We start from the raw sequence: 23,131 nt of genomic DNA on the forward strand, positions 1-23,131 counted from the left end.
GGTTTATGATGAAATACAATGGCAATCCTAAAGTTTAGATTCTGGTTTGTTATCCAACTTAAAGGGATACACAACCTAAATGACAGAGAGCTCAACTGAAAGACTATTATCTGTAACCTTTACTAGTCGCAATGAGTGTTGATATAGAAGCTACATATGCAACAAAAAAAAAAACACTTTAAATGCACGCTTGTAGAGGTCGACATGTTCGACAAACTGTGACGTAGTGATTACTCAAGGAAGTGAGACATTCAAGCCCAACTGGTTTGATGATGTTAAAGGCATCTGATGGGTCCCGTGGTAACGTAGACATACCCATTTATACATTTATGATAACAGATATCTCAAATGTTATTCTGCATTTCGAGGCGAAACTGTTTCCTCATTTGCTACACGTCAAATGTCATTTTTACTAGACAGAATGAAAGTGAAACGTATTCTGAACCTCATGTTGCCTCACTTAAATATACCTATTTCTTTTAATCATTACGTTTGACAATGTAAAACAATGTTGGCGATAGCTTGAACACTAATGCTGTCTAGTCAAAAGAAAATTGGAGATACCTGTAATAATGTTATGCATAGAAAATTGATGTAACTGTTGCCTAGTTAAGCTACTTAACACTATAGTTGTCTTTAAGTAAGGGGTTCTTCAACTGAAATTTTGACTCAGTAAAATGATTTTCAGCTAACTTTATCTTTAATTCTGCATATTAAAATTAATATTTGAGATCTATAATGATATACCCCATAGACATGAATGGGAAAAGGGCTTTTGTTTCACCTAGTCAGAATAATATTTTGGATGGAATTTAATTTTAGATATCTCTAACCAAAATCCACGATAGCTATTGTTGAACTTTCCATAGTGTTCCAGATAATCCAGTTTGTACAGTAAAGACAAAGAGCAGAATCATCCATGCACACCATTTCTTCATTGTTGAAAACAAGAAAAAATGTTTATTTTCCACTAATTTCTGTTTGAAATAAAAGCAATAACTTGTTTCCTATTAAGATATTCAGTTGTTTTTTTGTTTTTTTACAACATACTTAAAGTGCTTCTAAAAAACTCGTCAACATTAATTAGAATTTTTTTCAAAATATGATACTGTACCAACTGAAGGTGTTGACTTTTTCTTGTTAAACATGTTCGTAGCTAGTGCTGAACTTAACTGAACACCCACGACAAACCTATACATGTTAATCCACCATTGGAAGCATCTTCAATCTATCTCTATCTCATTTATTCTATCCTATTTAAAGTTGCCTGTTCAAATGATTCATTGGAGGAATTATTTCTTCACTTTTGCCAAGTTAGGGCAATTACTTGGACACACGCTGATGTGTGATTTGACTGCCTCTAAAGTGACTTGCACTGTCAGTCAGTATAATCAGAATTGAGCCACCACCTCTGTTTTTACCTGCAGTCAGCGTATCAATATGTTATGAATGAAACATGTCCGATACACGTGTTTAAAAGTGTTGACGAGGTCCATGCATACATTCGTATGAGCACATTCTTAGAGCCTCCTCCTCCTTCAACATGACGACCTTCTTAAACCATGACTAGGAAGTTAACCAAAACCTTCTTTACATTAAGACAGACAGGCAATCATTTATACATCTAAGTAATTTCGCCCTGGGATCAATAAAGTGTTTCTGATTCTGACATCTATCATGGTTTTCCAATACCTCCTCAGGTCAGCGCGGCTCAGCCTAGTTGATTTTTCCCGTTTTCACTGCAAAGTGTCTTGACTCTAATGTCGTTTGACATTCTATTTGTTATAGTCGTTGTTTACTGTTGCCATGGTGATTAGGAATTATCTTTGTGATGCCGTCCTTCTTGAGGTTTCATTGTGGGCTCTACTAATCAGTAGTACTGGGAAATTGTATGAATTTAATGGATTTTGGCTAATCTGAGTCAATTGAATTCCCTAGGTAATTGAATATATAGAATATATAACTATGTACATATATAATATTATTTTTACATTTTTTCAATTTCTAGTTTTACCCATTCATACCCATGTAAAAAGCCTGGACCATTTGGATCCTTGCTGTTTCTTTGGGAGTCCCGGGTCTCTAACTTGAACTTTTGAGTCCTTGCTGTTCTTAAGTGTCCATGACCTTGGTCTCGTATTTGACTATTGAGTCCTTGCTGTACTGTTTGAGTCCTTGCTTTTTCCTGGCAGTACAACTGAAAAGCTTGAGTCCCCTGTGATTTCGGTGAGTAACTTTTGCATCTGGGGCATCTGCTACTTGGGATCTACACCCAGATCATTTGAGTCCTGACTGTTTGCTATGGTTAATGCCGTTTCTGTGACTCAGTCAGTGAATTAACTGCTGTGCTTATGGTGAGTTCTGCTGACTTTACATCATTTGTGTACTTGGCAGCAGCCTTTTAGAGGACTCAGAGGATCTGGGTTAATAGAAACAATGGATATCTGAGTCCGGATTCAGCACAAAGATTCAGTTCTTCAACCTGGATTGTTCATTAACTGACGAGCTCTACAGAACAGTAGTACCTATTTGGGGTTGTGATGCCTTGAGTTCAGTCTAGCAGAGATTTGCCTGAAATGGGCCAGTTAGTTCCTTCCAGAATTCTGTCTATTTTGGTATCAAATACATAGAGACTCATTTAAACTTAAAAGTCATAACTCTTCTTGACTTTCAGAAAAGAAAAACAAGCGATAGGAAGTGCCGACATTTCTCGTTAGATGTAATGGCTCTCTATTACCCTTGGAAATGGGCAAAATCTAAATAGCGCAATAAAAACTTGTGATAGAAACACCTGAATTTTGAAATAAGACTCAAATATTGCTAAATCGTTTTGACGCTTTCATGAGGAGGTATTTCAGGTGTTTCAATATTGAAGTGCGTTGTAAAAAGCAAAATGGAAACACTTTTTCCGCAAATACACGTTACAGAACACGACGAATCACGTGGTATGTGTAAACAGAGGAGGAGACCAGTACAGTTTCTTAGCATTATACTTTAAAATTATTAGTACAACAAAGGAATACGGAATGTTATAAGGGGGTTTTGAGCGCTCGTCTTTCTGCAGCAAAATCTCGCAGGATGAGATTTCATGAGCTTGGAATTCTACACAACTACCCAATACCTCTTACTTTTACCTAATTACCTCCTATACCTAATCACGTCATGTCTTTAGTTTTTTTCTTTTCTTCTCTGTGACCCTTTTATCTTCAACAATTTTGTCAAATTTCTCATACCCATAATTCTCTATACCATTTTCTTGCTTTTTTATTCATCCTGACCACCATCTGGCTTAAATGCATCCAACCATTCCCTTCATACCTGTTGTCCATATTGTCAATAATTGATTGGTTTTGAGCCTGTCTTCACCGTCTTTGCTCTCCTCAGCTTTCACCTACCCACTTCACTGTTCTCTATGTTCAACCCAGTGTTAACAAAGCAGTCTTTCATAGCTTATTTACAAACTCAAGAGCATTGTAATAGCAAACCTTTAGATACACTGAAAACATAACATTTCAAAGGCATCTGACATGGCCTCCAAAACAGACTAGCGTGTAGGCTACATTGTAATGTCTTGTATGAATTAATCAATGTGAAACTCTTGCCTTCTCTTCTTTTCAGGTTTATTTACTTAAAAGGACTTGTAGAATGAAAAACATGGTGCACATTATTAGCCTAATATCAAGGGAGATAACTGTAGAACAGGGGTCACCAAAATGGTGCCCACGGGGACCAGGTAGCTCACATGGACCATGTGATGCGCCCCCAGGCCTGTTCTAACAGGATAAGGTCACCAATGAGCTCCGTCTAAAATTTACCTTTGAAGTAGCTTGCAGGTTTAGAAATGTTGGGGACCCCTGCTGTGGACCCCAGCGTTTCACAGTTGGTGGGTTGGATATTTGTACCTCAATTGGTTTGGTGTAGGTCTTGTATAGGGAATGTTATGGGTTCACATCTAGTCACTGGACGACGTGTCATACAACTGACTGATTCAGGTTTCTCTAGAAAGGAAATTGACTGGGGGATGAACAAGACGCTGGCACTCCTGGCAATTTTTGGCACAATAATATTATACATACATACGTACATAATATTTTTTTGGTGGCTGTCTCTTACATCATGGAACTTGTGTGGGTCGTAAGGAGGATTTCAAAATCCAGTTGAAAAGCTGATATCAATGGGGCAAGTATTGTAATAAAAAGTTCCAGGACATTTTGGTGGTAAAGCAGCTATGTAGGCGATGGTTGGTAGGCTTTCAGTGTTTATTAAGTACTTTTTGTTGATATAGCATAGATATGTATCATAATCTTAAATAATGCAGGTTTCAAAAGTTGAAGCTAGTTTTCATGTTCAGGAGGCATTAGCGTCGAACACAAACATTTGTTTGACAAAAAAGTGGTCCATGGCCACCCCACACTCTCTCTATGGCGTCCTTGGCCAATAACAATGAGTGCTCAGGATGTTACTGTAAAAAGTTTAATTTCATGTTGTAATTTCGAGCTGTGGAAGTTAATGGTTAACACAAAGGAAACATTGGATTGGTGTTTTTAAAAATATGTTTTGACAAATAATTTGACTTGGGTTCTTTGTCATTGCTCGACTTGTATGAGAGTTTCAATTTAGTGAAGCAAAGCGTGTAAGTGAGCGTGCAGAGTGTAGAGAGGTGGGGTGGGGGGCATGAGTTTGGGGAGTTGCTAACCAGCCTTCTGTAAGCTACACTGTAACGGTGAGAGGGCTCACTGATCTGAAGCCATTTTTGGAAACTCCACTTTCAAAAAGCATGTTCCTGCTTATGTCGTTTCACTACAGTTAATGTTTCCTCACCAGAGTGGTTTGTGACTTTTGCCTTGAACAGAGAGCTTGTTATGCACATTCTCTCCCAGCTTTGGCTCTTCCCACAGATCTGAACATAAAAGGTGTTCTTTGCATAACGGCTTAACCACACTATATTTCCTAGTGCAGGGTTATGTTTAAGAACACAATATTCAGGTAATAGATTTAAAAAATAAATAAAAATACGGTTGCATGACTTTTTTTTCTCCATTCGGAATGAATTATTCGGAATTAAAGTGTTCTGCTTCATGTTTACATGGAAAAAATAATTCAGAATTGAGTTTTACATGGAAAACCACTTTATTCGGCTTTATTTAATTCCGCACAAAGTGGTTTTGGTGTTTAGTTACTCTTTAAGTTTAAAAAAAAATTTGTGTTTTTTTTCGTCAACTGCATTTGTTGATGACTTCCCTCTTGGTTACATCGATAGCCGTACTAAGGTCAAGGATGCAAGGGATGCGACACCCGCACTTTCATAAAAACAAAAATTCATCCCCCTCTCTTTTTACAGAGGGATTAATTGTTGAAAACGTATTGGTTCAGTTAAATTGATTGAATGTTGATCAAGCCAATCACAGCCAGCCATTTGACGAAGCTGTCGTTCCGAGAAGGTGACCAAAATTGAGGTGGCAAAAAATGGTCCAAAAAATGTGGCACGAAAAAAAGTGAAAAGTGACTGAAATGGACCAAAAGCAGTCAAGAGTGGCAAAAAAAAATGTACCAAAAAAAGGAAATGGGTGGTTCGTTATGGTAAAAGGTGAAAAAAAGGACCAAAATGTGGAACAAAAAGAGGCAAAATATAGGTACAAAGGAAACAAGTGTTATTTATTGGGCAAAAGGTTGCTTTTTTGGATCTAAAGTGGCAAAAAAAAATGGTAAAAGAATTGGCAAAAATTGGATACAAGTGGCAAAAATTAGGAAAGAGGAAGCTAAAATCTGACAAAACAAAAAAGTGTAAACATTTTTGTAAAAGGGGCAAAAAAGGTTTTCCTCTTTTAAGGTTTTCTGGGGGAATAATATTTAAGACATAAAGAAATAACAGCATCATCATGGTTTTAGTTTTTATTTAATAAACTAAATTGGGAGTTGATACCCTTAGAACACCCTCACTTTTAAAATCACTGCTTTCACCCCTGGCCGTATTACAGAAATGTGCTTAGATAAAATGTTCGTAGTATAAAATAAAGGTAACACTGGAAAAGAAGAAAACAAATATGAATCTGTCCTTATTTTTACCAATTAAATAAACTGTGCTTTTGTTCTCAGCCACTTAACTAAAGGCAAAAATTGCCTATGAAAAGGACAATAAGTGGAATCTCGGTGGAGACCATCCTATTTAAACAAGAGTTTTGCACTCATGTGGGAGAGGAGAGCGGATGCACAAACACAATGACTTTTAGGAGGTGAATTGATACATTGTTAAAACTAAGCTCTGATGCTGTGACAATAGCAGTCATTGACATAGTGGTTGGTGTGTGATTTTATGTATGGCAGGATTATCAAATGTTTGAATTTGGATGGTGAGTTGTCAAGTGTAAAAGTAAAACCCTATAAAAACAAATGTCCCCTAGGGTGCCATGGAGGGTGAGAAACAGAGTACTGGCTCTTTAAATACCCAGGAGCACTGACACAGGTGCTCCCTAATTAGCAATTAGGCCACGCCCCCATCACCTGCAGGAGAAGGAGAAACGTGCAGACCTGTCAAAAAAAAGACATTCTGTGAGAAAATCAATGTTCTGTGGATAAAAAGAACAACAACAGGTGAAGTCAGGAAAAGATGGACAATTAGAAGAAAGGAGAAACAGTTCCTCAGAAAGTTTTTAATTATTATTGCTTCTTTCATTTCAGAAATATCGACTCAGCAGGAAATATCTGTTCTCTCCATCACCTTTGGTTCTGTCTTATATGTCTCCACCTCCAACAGTGACTGCAGCCAACTGTAAGTAAAGCTGTTAACAGCTCTCAAACACACACACACACACACAGTTTGGACAAAAAGAGACTACTTTAAATATTTAAAGTTAAGACATTTTTTCAATACCAATCAAGGTGGTCTCAGCAAGGTTACATATACACAACTGGAAAAAATAGTTTGTAAATAATGCTTTGAGGAATGCTATTATTCCAGATTTTTATAATTTGCTGCTATATATCAGACAAAGAAATGAATCCTTTGGAACACAGATCTATCTGCCAATATCAGTGAATAGGACATGCAGCAAAGTCCATACAATGTCAATTAATAGTCGCCTAAGGATATTACAATACAAATGGCTTGTGTGTGTGCGTGTGTGTGCGTGTGTGTGTGTATTCACATTCCAGTAAAATTGAATAAGTACAATAGAAACGTATGTATAATATGTGACTTAAAAGGTATTTTAATACATTATATGTGGGAAAGTAGTCGAAATAAAAACTTTTTGGGTAGAAGTAAGAGAACATATTACGTTGGATTCCAAATGATTCATAATGGCTCTTTATCCGTATACACATAAATTTAGTCAAGCAGACATTTTATTGATTTTAGTTCACTGATAGCAAAGAGATGTATTGCTTTAAATTAGAAACATACTAACGGACCTAGTGCCTCCTAATGGTTAAAACAAATGTGCATCCATAAGTCAAAGCAGTATATATTCAAAGAGATTTGGTGGCTCTTGATTGACTTTATTAAGAACATGGATGTTTCTGACGTCTTAACTAATTTTTGAATCTCTTGCAGTTATGTACAATATGTAGATATGTCTACCTCCTAAATTCTAAGAGAAGCTATGATTTTGAAAGGCCCTGTGTGTCTTTTTCTTTTCTTTTTTGCGGGGTTATCTAAATTTTGTTATTTCATTTTCCTTTTATGTTTCTTTTCTATATGCGTTGCGTGTTCTGGCAAAAACTCCCAGGTTACATATTCATTAGAGATGCAATACGCAAAATACATTACTGGCTTTATTTTTGCCTGATAGACTGATGCCATCCTCGGTAAAACCTGTTAGTAGAGCAACCATAACATTTGTTTGCATATCCTGTCATGTTTTTACATACCTGTGTACGTCTTGACATGGCTTTTCCATTAGCGATGTGTATACTACGCATTTATCTTCTATACCTTCTTATTATGATCATAGACCATGACAATTACATGACAGCACATTGTTCCTCAAACTGTAAACATACCCTTAACCCACAGTCAGAAGTCAATCAAAAGGAAGAAGTTGAATTCCTCTCTGTTTGCCAGTCCTTTGGGTCACAACTTCTGATTACTTGAAGCGATGCTTAATCGCTCCAATTAAATAGACTGCGCTGCAATGCCGTTTCAGATAATTTCTAAATTATTTATGAAGATTCTTTCTGCCCAATGTGACAGGAGCCATTAGAGACAATTCCCTTTACTGCATCAATTAACCTTACATGGTTTTAGCATTAGCTTCCCGAGAGTCACACTATTCATCAAAAACACAACCTTGAGCTGATTGCTTCAATGAACAAAAAAAAAAAAAAAAAAAATCTCTTCAGTTCAAGTCAAGGGCTATTTCAGTGTTTTTTTCCCCGCTTCGGGATAACTGAAACAGATCCCAGCTTGTTTTGAATACTGCTAAAAGTGGAAGTCATTTGGAGGACTTAGAGATTCTCATTAATGAAGTATATACAGTTGATTTCGTAAAAAATGCATGTCGTGGCCAAAGATGCAACGCACTGTCAGATGTATCTGTGAGGAAATCAGAGTAATTCCCTGCAATGATCACTCAACATTTGTAACACAGTTGTTCGAAGGTTGAAATATCGCACTACGGAGGAAGTGGCCCCCTGCCCGAGTCAAAGTTCAATGAAAAGTTCAAATCACAGGGAAGTACTTGGTCGTTTAGGAACTAAAACCCACAAAATATTTCATTTTTTTTTCTTCTTACAACCCATGAGTATCATCATTTTGATTTTGTTCTGCACTTTTTTTTTTATTGGTCACTTACCAAGAAAAGTTGAATTTTTCTAGAAAAATCCACAGTTGAGTCACTTATGGCTTTAAGGCTTAGGTTATGTTGCGTTCAGAGCTTAATTTGGGTCGGATCCTGCTGGACTCAGCACCTCATTTGCTTTTAGGTGTTTTGATTACATTTTTAAGTATTATATTTGGACAGCTCTGTCTTTTATTGAGTTGAAATCACTGTTAATTTCACAAAATTGCTGCTGCATCTAGAGGGCTGATTACTTTTTCTCTGGCCGTATGTTTACATCACTTATCATAGACAGCACTGCTTTATGGTTTAAATGATCAACCTATGGAGTTAGTAAAGGATGAGTTCACTCAGAATGTTGGCTTATTCAAGAAGTTAACCACTTTCATTTTGCTCCGGTAAGTTGAGGAAGTGTACAGCCCTCCCGCTGCAGTCGTCCCACTGTAGTGAGAGGGAGGGGCTGCCGGGGGAGTTGTCGCTTGGAAAGTAAAACATTTTCAACCATCAAATCACGCAAGTCGCATTGCTTGACGTCGCGTTGCTTGACGTCGCGTTGCTTGACGTCGCGTTGCTTGACGCGTCATTTACATTGATTTTGAATGTCATCTAGTCGCTTCAGTCGCGTGTGTGAACGCACCTTTATGGGGTGTTAAAAGTTTGCAGACATTTTTTGTCTTCTGAAAGTTCGGTGACCTTTGTGATCAGTGGCTAAATTAGCTGTGATTTTGCGCTGTCCGTGGTGCTGAAACATGGCAGATTTTTACAGCCGTCACTCAGAGTGAGAGACGGATGCGCTCTGTAACGGGCTTAATTAAGGCTGATTCATCATTCCTTTATTAAACATTTCGGATAATTGGTTGTTTGTGTTCATGTGATATTGTTGGCCAATTTAATTAGCTAAAGGCGCTTTTAAAAGATGTATTACGTGACATTTTTCTCTCTCTCTTACCGCCAGAACAACACGCGGCCTATGTTCTGACACCTGATGATTTACAAATGAAGCACTAGTTGCATTCAAAAAATTTTTAGATTAATGTGCCTATGTCTGCACTTCCAGTTATATATTAGACATAAGCAATAAGTTACATATAGTTCTTTCAACTACAATTTATAACAGAATTATTCCGGTTTCTCTGTCATTTTCACTTTCTCATGTGGGCCATATCGGATAATCTGACTGGCTGGATTTGGCCCTCGGTCCTTGAGTTTGACACATGTGCTAGATGGACTAAAAAAAATCCATTAATGTCAGTCCAGTGTAGAAGTCGCTTCTTAATTTTTTAAAATAATAAGAAAACTATTTGCTCTGCTTGTTTCCATTCCCAGTTTTTATTGCGCTATTTAGATTTTTCCAAGGCATTGTGGCATTCAAACGCTGCGCTGACGGTCACATTTTTTATTTCCTTGTAAATGTAAAATTGAAAACCTACCATTGTATTGTTCCTCTTGGAAATAATGTCCAATGTGCCAAATTGTTGGATTTAAATGCAATTTCACCATGATATTATGAGAACATATGTAAATGCTGATTGACTGAATTCTCCAAAATAGTGATGTCAAGTGATATTAAGAGTCATTCATACCAAACTTTTGCCTTCAAAGGCATTTCTTACATGAATTAGTGACAGTGTTATTATTCAGCTTTAGAGTGATCATCTAAAATGCATTCAAGGGATGAGTTGTTTATGGCTTTAATAAAAAGTGACTAATGGACAACTAGCCAATAGCTGACACTGTTTCTGTTTTGTTGTCAGGATGTGAATGTCAGACAATTTACGTGTGGTGGTTTCAGATTATTTTTTGGTGTAATTTAGTTTTTGGATTTCCAATATTGTTGCATATCTGAGTGAAAGTGGAGTTGAGTCTAGGTTCTCACCGCCGCAGGTAGCAAACGCTCACTGTGATGAACTTGTGTCTGTCAGCAGCTGTTAAAAGGCCACAGCACAAGTCAGAGCTGAGTTTGTCTTCATTTGCATGTCATGTTGCCCCCTGGAATTGTTTTGATTCATCAACTCATTTTCCTTGATTTGGTTTCATTATATTCACGAGCTAATGGAAGATTTGCAAATGTGTCGTGACGTGATTACCACTCGGTGTGGAGTTGCTTGACTACTCACGCACAGCAGCCACATGCAGCACAGTGCAAACGTTAAAGACACGCAGGACGGGCTCGTGTAGCTGCAGGTTTATTTTTCCTCTCAATGGTACAGGAAGCATCCCTGGAAAGGCTTTGATACAAAAGGCTAAGATGGTGACCTTCTTAGACCGGAATGAAATGCACTTTCTATCAAGTAGTCATGGAGACCAACCATTTCTAACAATGTGACAAATACTATGAAAGGCAAATTCATTTGGAGACTATGTTGCACTTGTTTCTTCAAATGACTCCATTCCGAGTTCTGAATGCACATGTGTGTAGTTTTAATATTGGTACTGATGGCCTTCACAGAAACAACACAGTGCTAGGACCAATTCAATTACCATCTTACTTACATTGATAGATAACTACATTTTACAAGCAATGCTGTTTGTTACCAGTTCTTGATTTTTTTTACAAAATCAAGAACTGATAACAACCAACCAAAATAAATAAATTCACTTTCAAGGCAAGAGTAAATGAAAGGTTTAGGGCTCGCCCCAGATTGTGTGTTATGAATTACAATATCCTAATGCAGTAGTTTATTGTAAGTTCCACATATTTCAATCATTCAATTAAAAGAGCAACTAAGCTCCAAACCACTTTTCTTCTGTTGAAAACAAATGTAATTGGGTATGAAGTAATATTGTTGATGGACTAAATTATCAAGAGTTAATTTGGCTATAGGTTGAAACTGGGCTATTACAATTGAATTTTGGTTTATGATGTTTTGTGGCTTCAAATGTCAAAAATCCCCACTGTTGGCCCCGCCCCTTTTATAAAAACTAGCATCTGTCGACTGTAATCTGTGGTGAGTAGGTTGGATTGAGAGAATTATGAATAGAGGTATAGTGATTATTGAGTTGCTAGTTAGCGTAGCATAGATTGTTCTGGGTGACTGGGTGGGTCTTAACTGCTCCAGGAGCCCCGCCCATAATCAAGGAATTTTTGTTCATGCCAACATTATTAACCTCTCACCACCCAATCCGATCGTCCCACCATTGCTAGTCAAGGGCCTGTTGTAGTGTAATCCTAATTCATTGACTGTGTGTCAACAATGTAAGAAACCAGTCATCCCAGTAGAGATTGACTCTGGTATTTATCGTCATCATCCTGTGTTTCCCAACAGGACCCCCCCGCAACATCCAAGTAGCACAATCGAGGTCGAATTCACTTCCCTGTCATTTTCCCGACTGACTAAACGTCAAATCAATTTCAGGGTCACAATTTTCTGCGGGTAGTCGTTTGGTACTAATTGGCCCCACGGCTGAGTTCTGTCAATCACAGAGGAGGTCGAGTGGGTTGTGGGGGAGAAGAGGGGTGGGAGACGATGAGATCAATGACACCAGCTGTTGTAACATCACAGCAAAAAACTGCTTATGGTGGGATGTCAGCTATTTGCGCACAGATTGGGTCTCGTCAGTGGAGCTGTGGAGGGCTTTAGATGCTGAAGGAAAGGGCATCATGTGTTCAAATGTCACGATCTTGGGCGTGGGACAGCAAGAGATTCATGTTTCAACTGATGAGACAATGCTAATGTCCCCGATTTCAATGCTAAATATGCTAATTAACGATAGTTTTATTTGTGCCACAAATCTCTGCATTCAACAAAAACAATTAATACACTGCTCTACGGGTTGAAACCCAGCTAATATCATTGTTGCTACTGGCTAATAATTGTTGCTATTGGCTAAGAATGGTACTTTGTGACATTTTGGCCCCACCCTTCCTATAAAAACTAGCACCTGTGGAGTCTGCAATCTATAATAACTAGGTTGAATTGAGAGAATTGCAAATCAAGAGGTCTAGTGAGTATTGAGTAGGTAGTTAGCCAAGCAAAGATTGTTTTTTACAGATTTTATAGTATAAACTGGGCGTGTCTTAACTGCTCCAGGAGCCACACCCATAATCAAGGCATTATTTTAATTTCCAGCCTAGACGCAAGTCACCCAAAACCTTTAAGTTACTCATTAACGTATTAAAAAACAAGTTCACTCAAAACAAAATCCGCGTACCTCTGCAGTTATGGATTAGACTATTGGCCTTCCATCCAAGAGTTGGATTCCACTACAAAAACACAACAAAAAGTCACCCTCAAGTTAGACTCCTATTAGACTGCTAAACCTGGGCATGTGTAGCTTGTGTTCCTTAGCTGCTCTTGAAGTGTAAATCAAGTCTGTGTGATGAACTTTGATTGATTCATCATTTAAGAGAGTGGAGAGGGAGGGTAAATGAGGTATCGAACCAGCCTGCGGCGAATATCATCCATCGTTTAAGTGGGCTCCGACAGGCGAGACATGAGATGATATAAATTACTATATTATGTGTTTGGAGTTGATTCACCCATCGCAAGAGACTATTGATAAAGGGTGAAGCTGTATTTCTCCAAAATGAGTTTTAATAGTTACATGATAGAGATGATGTATAACTAATGTATGATTAAAGCCAATTAACTTATGTTTCAATAAGGACATAAAGTATTTTGTTTTGTTTAAAGTCCAAATACCGGGCTGAGAGTCGCTAAATCACTAAGTGCTGACGCTAAATGCTAAAATACTTTAGATTGACATTTGAGTTGCAACTAAATGCCAGAAAAGCAGAGTACCTAAATTTGAGTGTGTTTAGTGTTAAAGGTTGTTTGAATGTGCTCAAGTCTTTTGTAGAACTAAACAGCTAAATGCAGTCAAATGTTTCAGCTTTTGCAAAATTTAACAATGGTCCCACATAGTCTGGGCTTGGTAAACTAATAAATCTCGAGCTACTCAATAGGAGTCGGAGAAGACATTACGCTCAACAAAACGATGGAAGGCCACCAGCGTTTGCCATTTTTTTGTTGGCGCTTCAGCGATGACCCTGACCAATGAGAGTCCTCTTTTCTAGCTTGGCTTTCTACAGACCATGCTCACGATAGTAATTAACTGTCCTTAGGTTACCAGTATGCCCGTAGTCATTAGAAACAGCAAAAATACATAATAAACACACGTATAGGTTTAGTCTATAGCCCCAGAGAGCACTTTGAGCTTAATCTTCCTTTTCAATTCAGAGTCCATTGTAATGCTGCGTTCACACCGGACGCATCACAAAATGTTTGCGTGACCAGATTACCGTACATACAAAGTCAATGGGATAGATGCGGTAAAAGGCAAATTCTTCTCCTGTTGGGCGGCGCGGTTTGATCCGCATGGCAAGAGCGTTGGCCACTCCATGCGCGCTCCCGATTTTCCGTGACATTCGTCATTTGCTTGAATGAAAATATTGAACTCCATCAAATGTTTTGTGACGCGCAGGGGCGAAAGCCAATCAGAGGCCTTGTTGACAATGACATCAGGCTGTCAACACGGACACTGGTCTTTTCACCCATTGCAGCATGGAGGAGAAAGTAATCGTGGCGGTCTGTGAGCTCTACGACGCGGCTAGTTTTTTTTTTTTTTTTTTTTACTGGGACCGGACCAGGAAGGATTTGGCGCAGCTCCTGAAGAAAACAGTGAAACTCACTGGATGTGAGTTGGATGTGTCACTGGTTAAACTGGTGAATCCAGGAACGCCGGTGTTTATCTCCGTACTGAGATTATAACCCGAACCCTAACATAATCCAATAAATAAATAAAACATGTGTCCGTTCACTTTGAAAACGAAAATAAACAAAAATGAACTATTTTTTTTTAGCAAAAATTAATTTTCCGGTAGTGCGCATGTGTGCGCATGCACATATATGCACATAGACAATCTCAGTACAAAGTACATGACAAGTGTTTTGATAGCACTTCAGCTTTCACAGAAGGTAAAGAGCATCGATTTTACTAGTGTCCTCTATAGTTGATGGTGAAAAGAAAGGGAGTCTGGTTGGCTGCGCTTTTATATTCGCTTCAGACGCACATACTGTATGAAGCAAATATGGGGAAAATGTTTTTCCATCTTGTGGAAGCTATTGCGTGGTGCCCGCGTCTCGAAAAATAGTGCCGCATTCCGGTGTGAACACAGCATAAGATTATTTATTTTTGTAATATATCTTTAAATAATATTTCTATACCATACCTCTCTGAAGTCCTAGCTAGCTTTTTACTGTCTTTTAAGTAGAGATGAGAAAGAAAGACGGAAAAAAACCCACTCATAAAGTGTAAACTTACAGTGACAAAACAGGGGGTGTAATAAAAAAGAAGGGACCATGACCTTGTAATTACTATGTAATAATCTTGTCCAGTTATTATGACAGAGGAAAAAAATGTGCAGATACCAACTAAAATATAAAGATGTACTAAAACAAAAGCAAATAAGTTTAACTAAGAGCTACATTGCTGCGTTTTTTTCTTTGATCTATAGTAGATTGTTGCAACTAACATTCCTGAAGCAATAGCGGAAGATTTAATCACCCGTTTTTACAATTAAGACAATCGGTGAAATAATTACAAAAGGCAGTTATATCAAAATCTCTGACATGATTGCAAAAAAGAGATCAAGTGAAGTAAGGCTGTGTGGATATTAATTCATTAGGGCTCTTTCTTCTCAGTGTGTGGGAAATAGTCTAGTTTGTTGAACAGTTTAGCTTAATTTCTTGTTCCAACATTGACGTAAGAAGTGAGATCTGATGCGCGGCTGTTTGCAGACTTAGCTTCCTTTTCTCTCACCGTGTGTAATGCCTGCCTGATCGGTGGGAATTTTCCTCTAATGTCCCAACACCCAGACTCAATTCAATTGGATCGAGCAAATAGCATTTTGATTAAGATTTTCTGGTTCCCTAACGAAGAAAGCTCCTGCCGTATATCCCTCCTCTTTTTTCTTAGCCTCATTAGAGGCAAAGTTAAAATGTAGAGCTCCCATTTGGGGTTGTGACATGCTCAGTGAGGCCATGTGGACCTAGGGGACATTAGTGATGAAGTAAGGGAGCCGTTACGGAGGGAAAGTGAGAAGTGAGCATATTGATCGCCCCCAAAAAACTCATCAAGGCAGACCATGACAACGTCTGATGGATCCAACGGTGAGCCAGCGTAGCCCGCATGAATCCCTATGTGGCTAATGACAAATCTACAGCCACTTGTCATATAAGCATCCAGGTGACACATGGCATTTATCACCAGCTCTGGATCTAATTAGCCTTCTAAGCTTTTAATAAGGCAATGTTGGCATTCACGTGCCTCTTTGTTTCGCCTGTGTTGTTGCGTTTGAGGTAAAACACTAGAATAAATGTTTGAGCGCTAATGAATTGGAAAAAAGAAGTGTTTGAACACATGTTTAAAGGGGACATATCATGCTAAATCCACTTTTTTAGCCCTTAAATGCATTTTGTTGTATATTTAGAGTGTTTAGAAGTACAGAAAAAATCAAATTAGTCTCTTCAGGTGCTCCGTAGATATCTTTATATTCTGTTTTGGTCATGTTTTTCAATCTGTTTCGATTTTTCTATTCTCTATTATGTTTTTTGAGCTATTACGTCACAGTATTTGCAGCAGAACTGCCAAATTAGGACATCAACTCCAGGCCCAACACTTCGAGCAATCCACCATTTTTATTTTTCGCTTTTATTTTGTAGTCCAAGCTCAAGGATGCAGAAGTTACGAGAGGATAAGTTAAAATGTTCAGTTGTTGGATGTAGTAACCCACACGCTTCATTACAACGTCTCCCAGCATCAGAACCTTTTCAAAGTGTCTGGTTGAGTTTTATTTTTTATAGAAATGTACCCACATCTGTGGGTAAGGTCATTTTTGTGTGTGTGAAGCACTTCAAGGATGACTGCTTCATCAACCTCCACCAGTATAAAGAAGGATTTACAGAAAGACTTTGTCTGATTGAGGGTTCAATTCCTTCTATCTTTGGAGACGATGAACAGAGCACTTCGGTAAGCTGTAAATAACACTAAAAAGTGTGATGATAAGACGTCCATGTCATTGTTTTGTTAGCATTAGCAGTTGCACCGTCTTCCTATGTTAGCGCTGTGTGCTCGTTTTAGATCCTTGATGATATGGCCTACGTGATTTAATTTAAGTCTAAAGTTTTCATTAGTCATTTCATTTTGCCGTTTTTGTCTCCAAAAAGACTGTATTAAAATGCATTTCGTGACGTTAGCTTGGCGCTAGCGTTAGCTCGGTGCTTGTGTTAGCTCACTTGTTAGGGTTCTGCAGGTTCATCATCTTCATTTTCATCTCGCTTCGCCGGGTCAGACTCTGGCTGGAACATGTAACGCTGGATGGACAAGTCTAACGTTGTTGACATTTTGTAAATAACCTCTGAATAAAAAGTTTATGCGCCGCTACATAGCCGTATCTCTTCTATCAAACTACAAAAATGGCCGAGCAGGGTGGAGTTGAACCTGGAGAGGGGGCGGGGTATGAAGTGTCTCATTTGCATTTAAAGAGACCGCACCAAAACGAGTTGCTCTCAGAAGCACATCAGAAAAGGGGTAGAAAAGGGGTGGAGCTATAATAATGAGGAATTCAGACCCAAGCATTGCAGTTCTGCTTTATATAGACCACAACTGTATGATTTATATCTAAAAAGGAAGGATTTAAAACCATGATATGTCCCCTTTAAGGGTGTGTGGTCAGTCCCTTCCCATCATTTCTTTTCAATTCAAATGAAAATGTCGCCTTTACGACAAGGCTTTTAATCCACCATATCAAGGTTGCATTCTTTCTTTTGATCCTAAGAAATGTTGCTTCCTCTTTTTCCTCACATTTTCTTAGATTGACTATGATCTCAATGACTTTACCTGATTTCCAAGCCACTTTGCAGTGAGACTGTTGAAAGTAATATACTGTAATTTACTGTAATATACTGTAATTTACTGTAATTTCATAATTTTTCGGCCGCCTCCTGTTTTTATTTTTAACCAAATCCTTGACTTACATTTCTTTTATCTGCTACTGGCACTCAGACAGTTTTGAAAAATACCAGTAGTGAGTAATTCAAGTTGAAGTATGAAGCAAAAAAGATCCTATATGACTTTAGATTAGAGAAAAGCAACATTTATCACAGCGGGGGCCACAAAATTTTGGAATTTGTCTGTACCGAGGGCCACATTACCAACATTCATGTCAGCATTTGCAATAATAATCAGAGCGTTAATACACTGGTTTGTGTGTTTTTGTTGTTGTGTTGTGTGTTATGATGTTTTGGGTACATTTGTTTTCTTTTTTTTGTTTATTGTTCTTTTTCTGGTAGTGTTTTTGTTGTTTTGTGTGTTTCAGAGTCGTTTCAAATATTTCTGTTGCCCTTTTTGTAATTTTTTTTTTTTTTTTTTTTTGTGTGTTTGATTGTAGCTGTGTGTTTTTTTTTTTTGTCCTTTTTTGTGTGTTTGGAGTCGTCATTTTGTATACTTTATTTGCCATTTTGTGCATTATGTTTTGCCTATTTGAAATTTGTGTATTTTTTTGTGCTTGTGTTTTGTGTGTTCATGTTGTCCATTTTGTACTTCTTTTTTGGATTATGTATTTGTGTATTTTTTTCTCACTTTGTGTTTTTGAGTTGTTTTTGTATTGTCATTTTGTATATATGTTTTTGTTTTGTGTATGTTTCTAGTCGTGTTTATGTTGTCCCTTTGTGTATTTTCGCAGACGTCTTTTGTATTTTGTACTTTTCTGTCAATTTGTGTGTTTTTTGAGTCTTGGTTGCACAATTATAGACCAAAGGCCACATGTAGATGTCTGCTTTAGGTAAATAAGAAAAAAACAAACCCATTTAAAGGACATACCCTCACCCTTCTGACTGTGCTTCAGTGATTGATATCAGTGTTTTCAACAGAGACGCAGTCGACCTTTGATGTCTTAAAGTGAACCAAATAGCTTTTAGAGAACAAATCCAGGTAGAGCTACTTAGTTAAGCTGAGAAACTTATCTTAGAGATTCCCTCCATGTGTCCAGCAGCGACACAGCCCCCCCCTGCTTTCATAAGAGGCTTTCTGTGTCATTGCATTTTCTGCACCCTTGCTTTCCATCCACATACCAACCCCATGGGCACAGCCTTGTTTTATGCATGTCCTCTTCCTGTCACACAGCCCATAAATGGTTCCTCGTTGGGGGAACGCGGCGCTGGGGCCCGCTTCATGCCACTCACATGAGATGTACAGAGTAAATGACCGTCTACACTGAGCCTGCCGCACTCACTATGGATGATTAACCCCCCCCATACTCTCTTCCCACGTGCCCATTCCCTCCTTCAGTAGTCACACACAGAGTGCGCACACGCTCTGGCTAGGAAACAGACTGTGAAACTGGGATTTAATGGGTCACGAGTTCAGCAACTGCTTGTTTTTTTTTATTTTAAGGACATCTTCCATAAACCCTTCTGTCCCAGGGTTGACCTGTGGACAGTCGGTGTGTGTCAGCCCTGACTTACTTGCTCCAGTAGATAACAAAATATAAATTTAGACTAAACACTATGATGCCTTTAAGTCAAATGCTATAAAAGGTTTGATCTCAGACTCTCGCTGTCGGAGATATGAATTTTCCGTGGAGATTTGGAAGGTCATGAATGATATAAAGTGAAATGTGTTGCATCATCAAAGTTAGCTGTTAGCAAGGGACTAGCTGGCTCGTGGCTTTGCTAGCAGCAGTGTTCATTTTGTCCACTTAAGATGTCTTAAGACAAAGTTTCACGTTACTTTTTGTTAACTTTTAGTCATTCTTATTTTGATTGGTTTTAATGCTTTTAGTTCATATTTTAGTGAACTTGGTCAGATTTGTTCCTCTTAAAGTTACAAAAGCAGTGTCTTTAGCCTAACACAAAATAATGTCAGCCCAATAAATGCTTCTCAAATTAAACAACATAATACTAGTTTAATACATGCATATAATGATAACTATAAATTAATAACCATCCCAGCTGATGTCTTTTCATATTTTTTTCTTTTTAGGAGAAAAATATTTTTTCCACCATTAATTGAGTTCAAAATTAGCTTTTCAAACTTATCAGGCATTATCAGATTGTTTGTGAAATAATGTCATAGCTGGTGGTTAGTTAGTAGTTAGAATTCTGACACACATCCAAACACTGCTGTTCTAACTGCCATCTTTGCATGTAATACTAGTTAATGCTTAAGTGAAATTATAAGGGTCAGATGATTTTCCAATTATTATTCTGTCTTAAGGGTAACTTCTCGACTATTAGCCTGATTTTACAAATTAGGGTACCCCAACCTTTATATTTAGGACAGTACTGCTATGTACTAGTGTTTTTTTTGGTGTATTATACTTTTTTATTTATTTTTTTGCTAGAATTTTCAGCGTTTTGTCGCTTCATCGCCCCCTGGTGGAACGGAGGTCGTTACTTTTGTTGTTACTGATGTTAGCGTTACGAAGTTGCTCATGTGAGCCGCCTAATGCTGAGCATCTTCAAAGGCAAACAAGAGCTTGTCATGACAACGGAATGTTTCCTTTGTTTCTCAATTTCTATTTTATTTTTGTTGGGACATTTGGACTTTATATTTTAGCAAGATAATGAACTGAAATTGCTCCCGGTTGTGTATTAAAGGCTTAGTTAGTATGTTTCACTGTATTTATATTTCACTCTAGATTTGGGGTTTTTTAAGATCTGATGGGTATTCTGTGCAACCCCATTTTAGCGTTAAATCTGTTATCTCGCTCCTTAAAGTGGTTTGAACTTCCCAGTCGGACATAATTGTGTTCTATTGTGTGGTAATAGAGCAGCCTTTTTAAATCTGCGTGTACTTAAAGTGCATTACCATACAGCATTTCAGTCACCTTGATGAAAGCAGACTGGATGTCCGTCGTGATGGATTACACAGCAATTGTTTGTTTCAGCAAGAAAGTTTACACTTTTAGGAAAGGACATAAAAGTGTTGTTGGAGGGTGAGATGATCTGTATGCTGATGAGTGATGTTAGCATCAATACCACGAGCTATGCCGTAAATATCAGAAACTATAAAGGAATACTTAGTTTCTTTATTCATAAATCCTTGTGTAAACATGATTCAGACTCTTTATCATGATGTCTGTGTGTTTATTCCCACCAATGTGTCAGGATGTTTAACCGTTCAATCATGGAGTAAAATTATGCTAGCGCATAGGTTGCAGCTGGGGACTTCTCTCAGTTATTGGTTTTGCGGTGTTTGGCAGTGCCTTTCCTCTTCTGGTATGGCTGAGTGCTGGCCTTGTGTTTTGGTGCATTGTGGCCCGATGGGCGGGTGTGGGGAGTGGGCGCAGTGGGGGGCGTTGGTGTCTGCGCCAGGGCTAGCTACAAATCTAGCACATTTTTGATGTCCAGTGATTCTCCCGTGTGCCTCCCGTCCAGTCCTGTGCACTGTAACGAACCACTACCCTAAGTCTACCTACGACTTTGTAAAGCTGTCTCGTCTGTGTTTGTCTATGGCAGAGATGGACAACTTTTATTAGAGCAGGACCCAAAAAAATGTCGTTATGGTGAATATTTGTTGCATTTTTGTGTGTTTTTTGAGTCATTATGTGTTTTTATTATATTTTTGTGTTATTGTTGTCTCTTTGTATTTTTCTTTAATTTTGTGCAAGTTTTTTGTATATGCTGTTGTTTGCTAGTCATTTTGTGTTTAAGTGGTTGTTCAGTGTGTCTTTATCATTTTTTGTACTCCTGTTGACATTTTGGGCATTTTGCTGTCATTTTCTGTCCTTCTGGAGTTGGTGGACCAACTATGGCAACTTTTCACACACAGAAGTTCACGAACACAAACGCTGTGTTGGGTTTTTTCAATGTATTACCGATGTTTTAGGAGTCTTGTTTGCGCCTATTTTTTTGTGTGTACTGAAACAATGAGTAGGATTCCCTCGTCTCCACACAGGTGTGTGTCATATCCTGATTACCTTCCCTCATAACTTAAGGCATGCTTAAACACTAGTTGTTTGATGGTTCATTGGTTCCATGCCTCTGTAACAGTACTTATTGGCAGGTGGTGTTAATTTTTAAATCCAAGCACTTAATGTATTTGGTGAAACAGCTTTGATAACATGTTTGAGAATAAATTGAAAATTGAGCTCGAAGTGAAATAGTATTTTTGCTACCACTGAGCTGTTTTTGACGTAAGGAAACGACTGTTATTTTGGTAAATAGTGAGTTTTATTGATAACTGTATTCATTCCACATAAGCAAACATTTCAACAAACACTGCACGCTTTGCTCAAAGAGGCAGAAATGGAGGCATTACTGATAACAGTATGTGCTGACAGAAAATTATGTTTATATTGGCGGATATGGGATAAAGACCTTGTGACAGTCACTTACTGCTCACTTTCTGGTGTTGGGAATAATGAAATTGAATGGTTTGTTGAAAGCCTGTAAATAGTCTTTGACAAACACATTTGCGGCAGATTTTTGAGCAGAAAGAGAAGAAACAACGTGTCAGGCCTGCTGTGATAACACGTTCGCATCCCGTTTCTTTTCCCATGCTGCGAGAATGTCCGGCATCACAAACAGGACCTCCTCACGCCTCTGCTGCTAGAGCGCAGAATGAATCGACTTATGCATGTAAATATAATGACACTGTCCCCAGTTGGAGATGCTGCTGTGGAGCAGTGGGGTGGTGTTGCATTTGAAATGCTTAGAAACACTTGTGAAGCTTTCTTAAACAGCCTCCAGGGACATTCATGTAATATGCAGCATGTTTTAGTTAAATTGCTGATTAGACTGAAACGCATTCGCTCCCATTCCAGTAATATCTCACAGAAGTATCTGCTGGAAAATATTCATAAGGCTCATGGAACAATCTTTTCAATTACTCTTTGATGTATCTTGCACTCTGTAATATATTCCTGTGCATTTTTTTGCTGATGTATAGCACCCCTGCCCAAATTCTGTGGGATCAACCACTTTTCATTGGATTTAGTAGCGCTGTCACATTTCTGCATCCGTGACAGATGTTAGCAATTTCAATTTTGCACCATTACGGCCTCCCATTGGCCACATGCTGAGACGCACATCGTTAACGCAGTTGCACGAGTCCTAAATATAAATGCTAATACGCAACTATTAGGGTGATGTTGGTGTATGTTGTCTTACTGTCTTGAATTAGCAATGGTCATAAACTCATTGGCCCTGTACTTGAGTCAGTCGCTGCAGACCTTCGTCCCAGTTATGCACTGTGGGTGGAGCAGCCCTGAAATGTGGGTGTTCCCATTCAAATCTGGCTTTACGCGCATTCTCCGGTGTGCGTAAGTGACACATTATATTGCACTAGAAATATGGACTTAGTTACATTTGAAGCCACACAGACTCGTGCGTCACGCAGCAGCAGCTGTG

General features: G+C 38.3%; 1 protein-coding gene across 1 annotated transcript in view; it reads left to right on the top strand.

Annotated features, from left to right (window-relative positions):
• The first annotated feature begins 5,596 nt into the window (after positions 1 to 5,596).
• The window catches only part of nlgn4xa (neuroligin 4 X-linked a), a 105,832-nt gene continuing 88,297 nt past the window's right edge, over positions 5,597 to 23,131 (top strand). Inside the window, exon 1 of the mRNA XM_028472427.1 lies at positions 5,597 to 6,769. The gene's annotated coding sequence lies outside the window, so the exon portion shown is untranslated. The remainder of the gene's footprint in view (positions 6,770 to 23,131) is intronic.

This window comes from Gouania willdenowi, chromosome 2 (genome assembly GCF_900634775.1).
Source record: "Gouania willdenowi chromosome 2, fGouWil2.1, whole genome shotgun sequence".
In the NCBI taxonomy this organism is placed as follows: domain Eukaryota; kingdom Metazoa; phylum Chordata; class Actinopteri; order Blenniiformes; family Gobiesocidae; genus Gouania; species Gouania willdenowi.